This window comes from Leptonychotes weddellii, chromosome 13 (genome assembly GCF_054177405.1).
Source record: "Leptonychotes weddellii isolate Sample4059 chromosome 13, ASM5417740v2, whole genome shotgun sequence".
Taxonomy (NCBI): Eukaryota; Metazoa; Chordata; class Mammalia; order Carnivora; family Phocidae; genus Leptonychotes; species Leptonychotes weddellii.
Window position 1 is genome coordinate 2,570,905 of NC_138381.1, and position 5,069 is coordinate 2,575,973.

The 5,069-nt window shown below is 55.6% G+C and overlaps 1 protein-coding gene across 2 annotated transcripts in view; it reads left to right on the plus strand.

Moving 5' to 3' along the window:
• The first annotated feature begins 1,470 nt into the window (after nt 1–1,470).
• The window catches only part of ZNF516 (zinc finger protein 516), a 116,696-nt gene continuing 113,097 nt past the window's right edge, over nt 1,471–5,069 (plus strand). Inside the window, exon 1 of one of the 2 annotated variants that reach the window (XM_081800996.1) lies at nt 1,471–1,577. The gene's annotated coding sequence lies outside the window, so the exon portion shown is untranslated. Of the gene's footprint in view, nt 1,578–1,855; nt 1,988–5,069 lie in introns of those variants that run through there. The other variant, XM_081800998.1, reaches the window with a different exon arrangement.

Genomic DNA, 5,069 nt, shown 5'->3' on the forward strand with positions numbered 1-5,069 from the left:
ATTGAAACATTCACCCCCCAAACCTGCAACAATTGTCAATTTATTACTACTATGCCTGCTATCCAAATTAATGCAGAGCATTAATCACAAGGAGTTTACATTTTAGGATTTGAGGATCCTTCTTGCAAAGGTTCTCATCTCTCTTGCTGCCCCCTTCCCACACACACACCCCCCCGGCCACGTGCAGAATGGCCTCTGTGTCTGAGAGTCCAGCTTTGCAGGCACAAGCTCCTCCCTTTAGGGCTCATCCTTAGTAGTTTCTGTTGTAAATGCCCTAAGTTGGAGAGGGCCTGAGCTGCATCAGCAGAGTGTTAGGGAGCTTTGGGCACTGAAAGAAATTGCCACAGCCGAAGGTAACGCCGGACTGCAGGGCTGATGGCGAAGCCAAGCTATGTCGGTGTCTTGGACAGAATCCATCTCCACTGCGGAGTTATCATGAGGAGAGCAGAACAATATGGCCAGGAGCCTGGTGGGAGAAGACAGTACTCCCCTCCGCAGGCCAACTCCCTTGGTCTGCGTCATCGGTGATTCAGGGGCGCGCCCCTTCTCTTTCTCCTCTTCCCCTCTCCTGGTTCCCCCCCCCGCCCCCCACCGTGTACCATGATTGCTTCTTGGAGTCAAATTGGGATTTCTATTCCCAGACTTAACTTGCTGCCACTAACTATGGCCAGCGGAGAGCAGTTGGGGTGAAGAAATGGCTTGAAAAACAGAAAAATTAGAGATGAACTTTTCAAGGATAAAAATAAAAGCCCACAGTCATTTTTGAATTGCCATATAGCAAAATCCTCGTTCTGAAGTCTTTCCAGACTTTGATCTTGATTCAGGACTTAATCTATCCAGTGATCCCCAACACATTTACCAGGAAGTTCAGTGAAACGCACTCTAAGCCATTTGGAATGCACACGCATCTGGGACCACCGGAAGGATATCCACATAGAGATCTGGACTCGAGGCTTAGTGCTCAGGTGCCCGAGTCGGCTGAAAACGCATCCCAACACGTCTGCACGTATGGATGCGTGCGTGTGTGTCCGTGTGTGCGCGCGTAAACAGCTTCCAGTAACTGGATCTGCGGCAGCGTTAGTCCTTGAGAAGAAGGGGCGACAACTAGCCGCTGGGATCGTGATTCAGTGCTATTAGGGGAAGAATTATCTGTGTCTGAGTCATCGCGAGCCTCCAGACTTTGCCCGCAGTGTGGTAGAACTTTGTGCTGTGCTGATGAGACAATAGTGGAGCGTGTGCGTTTCCTACAGGGCAGACCATTCCGTGGCTGGGGGAAGCCTCGGGCCTGCGCCCGGCCGCGGGGGCCCAGCCCCCTCCCCTCGCCGCGCAGCCCCCCGAGCACGGCCGGCGCCGGGGTCCCCGCGGGGCGGGCGCGTCCGGGGCGCGCGAGGGCGGCGCGGGGAGGGGGCCGGGCGCGTGGCTGGCCCCGCGCGCCCTCGCGCGTCCCCCGCGCCCGGGCGCAGCTGGCGCGGTCGGTCTAGTGCAGCGCTCGGCTCCGCGCCTCGGGCGCTCGGCTTCACCTTCAGAGGCGCGGGGCGTGCGCGTCCTCCTCCCCGGACCCGCCGCCTCCCGCCAAGGTAGGGGCCGGGGTGTTGGGGGGGGCGCAGCGGGTCCCGCAAGGGGCGGGGGCGCGGGGCCCCGGGCCTGGCCGTGCCGGGGACCCCGGTGTGCGCCGCGGGGGTGGGGGGCGGGGAGGGGCTCCCGGGCGCGGGGAGGGCGGCTTGGCTTCCCTGTGGGTAGTTGCTCAGCTCCGCAATTCCAGGAGAGGGAAGATGCAACTTCGGGCGGCGAGGCGAGCGCTGGGAGGTGGTTTTTACCGCAGTGGAGGGGCGGGGTGGGGGCCGGGTGGGAGCGCGGAAGAGGCTCTGGCTTTGTACACTTCGTCAAAGGCGACGCGGGAGGAGGGGAGCTCGGATGCGCTCTCCATCCATTAGGAGACAAAGAGCAAATTGCCTTACTTTAAAGTAAAACGCTCCGGCTAATGAAGGTGGGTGATGGGGCTGCGGGGCCCGAGGAGCCGCTTCAATTATTAAGGGTTTGGCTGATGGGATCGATGCCTGTGGGCACCGAGCGCTGCTGCCTCGGGTACGTGTTGGCGTGTGTGTGTGGGGGGGTGTTTTGCCTCCCCCTCCCCTGGCTGCATGACCATTAGCTGGGAGCGTATAAGTGACCCTAACATTAAAGAAGTGAGTGCGCCTGGAAGGGAAGTTAGGGCCGGGTGGGGGTGGGGGGCGAAGGTTCTCTCAGTGATCGTGAGGGGTAGGGAGAGGGCTCAGGGTGGCAGGGACTCCTCGCAGATGCACGCAGCCTGGCGGGCGTCGGAGTGGGGGTGGGGGAGGTATTGATCGCGATATATACCCGGGTATATAGGAGAAAAGGAGAATGCTGTGGGGCGTGTGTGGTGGTGGTGGGGGGGGCGGTGGTTGGAAAAGCGCCTCGTCTGCCATTTCCAGGGAGAACTAACGTATTGAATAGTTACGATCAGTATTTAGAATAAACCGCCTCGTCAAGTTTTAAAGAAACTTTGTATGAATAAGTTTGTTAAAAGCCAGCGGAGTTGGGAATTTAAAACAGCGGTTTATGGAGGACGTTGGTGTGGGGTGACAATCAGTGGTAGTGGGCAGGGAAGCCAGTGGAGCCTTGCAATTAGGGACCAGAGAGACCCAGCCTTTTACCCGAAAATGTGGGTCTGTAAGTCAACCCCATTTATTATCCGCGTTAATAAGCTCCCCGCAGCAGACCAGGATCAGACCAGGAGCTTCTGGGGTTGGTGTGTCTGCATCTTACTCATTCTGCTGGCTTACTGATAAAGAATTACTTGGTCTCCGGGTGTGCAAAGATCAACTTGCTCAGCCCTCTTTTTAAATATATTCATTCTGTGCCTTATTTAATCCAGATGCACAAAAAGCCATTTGCTGCTTCATTGTTGGTTTACATTTTTTGAAAAGGCGACTGGTGTAACCTGTGGAATTTGAAATGCAAATAGAAGCCTGTGGGAGTTGAGGCAGAACAAATCAGCATTTATAAAGTGAAAAAGATTTAATGTCTTTGAAATCATTGCAGAGGAAAAAAACTGAAGGGGGGGTGATTTTTCAGGGAGTGAATTGTGACGTCAGGTCTTTTTGGAAAAGATGTTATTTTTAAGGTCTGAAACCCGGGTATGTAAAGTGCTTACAGGAAAAACAGATTACAAGATTAACATCTGTTAACATGATCGTTTATCTCCGGCCAAAAATAGGTCAGTTCTTTCTTAAGGAAACACGATTGCTGGCGCATGCTTAAATAATAAAATTAAAATAATGAGTTCACAAATTAGGACTGGCATTTGTTATAATCTGATCTGTGAAAAACATTTTTTAATTTCGAGATCAATAAAGGTCAAAGTCTTTTTTGGGCGTTGAGAGCAACTCTTCACTCTGCGTCCACCCCTCCGGATGACCCCCTCTTCCTCACTCTTAGCTCCCTCTCCGCCCCCACCCTGATTGCTAATTTCCCTTTTCATCCATTGTGGAAGTACAAAATATATTTAAATGGATATTGTCTGACGCCCCCGTCGTTAAAGAAAGCAAACTCTCCGCGCAGATGGCTAACTTCAGGGCTCTGCTGTTGTTTTACCATTAAATGAAACGGTAGGGAGGGAAGGGAAAAAAAAAAAAAAAAAAAGGAAACAGCCTTGCAAAGTCTCCCTGCCCCCTGGGTGTGAGTGACGGCTCTTTCGGCCAATCCGCAGCGGCTTTCTCCATCCCGGAGGTAATTTGGAGTGTGAGTGTGTGTGCGCGCGCGCGTGCATGCGCCCATGTGTATGCACACTGTTAAGTGCTACTAGCCCCGCGCATCCGCAGGCTCCTGATGCGCACAGCTCTGTGCTGTAGATGTGGACACGCTTTTATCTGAGTCTGGGCCGCTAGATGGGTACGCAGCAGTCCAAACGGAGACCCTGCCTCCTCCCGAGTGTTCTCCTGCAAAGAATGGGCGTTAAGAGGTGCTTTCCGATTCAAGTCGAAACCTGCAGAAGGGGAAGGAAAGAGGAGAGATACGGTTATGCTTCTCAGCAACCGGGGAATCGAAATGTTCGGTTCCTTCCGTCTCGTTCCCACGAGGCGGGCACGCCCTCGCGCGCTTGGGGTCCGAGTGATAGAGCCCACTCGCCAGGCGCAAAGCGTACAAAGAACGGGGATTGTTGAAATTGGTGTGAATCCGTAGAAAAGTGAAGGACAGCATGAACCTTACAACTTCATATTTTATTGTGTCACTGAAAGTTCATACTTAGTCCATGGCATATTCTAGAATGTGACCCGCTCATGGTCAGTGAAAGTTCTGCCCACCCGACTTAAGAGTGCGGAGCGCCTGCCGGGTCTCCACCGCACAATGGGTACATTCACGGGCAGAGTGCGTCACGGGCCGCCCCACGCTTCGTACCGGCCTAATCTGGCACCAGCTTCCCCGGGAATATCAGTGGTGGTGTGTGGACGTGTATGGACCAGACCCAGTCACGTAGCATCTCTGTCGCGGTGCTCTAGATGCTGTGCTGCTTCATTCCGGGACGGATGCTGCTGCTGCATTGGACGGGTTAAGGACCCACGTGTGACTCCTCCTTCCCCGGAGACCCCTTTAGGGAGACCCCCTCGGAGGGACCCCGCGCCCCGCCCTCGTCCACGCACGGTGTGCCCATCTGCCGGGCCGCACCAAGGTTACCCCGAGGGTCCATGGCCGACCCCAGGCGACCTTCGTCGTACCCCTCTGCAAGAACCTAACTCAGTTACAAGGTAGTGTCCGACCCCGATCCTCCTGCTCCGGCCATTTTCGGCTCCCAAACCGGAGTTCGATCCGATTCTGCGCCCCCCCCCGCCCCCACCTCAGTGAACTCGCGGAGTGAGGAATGGGCAGCAGGGGGGAGGTGTCGCGGGATTAAATCATTCCTATTTATGTATCTCCTAGCGAGCGGCGCAGGGCCCGGGGCGCCGCTGGGGGAGGCGGGGCGGAGGCGGGGCGGGGGCGGGGGGATTTACCTGCCCGCCCCGGGGCGGGGGCGGTGGCCGCTTGTTGCTGGGCTGCCAGGGGGCGGGCTG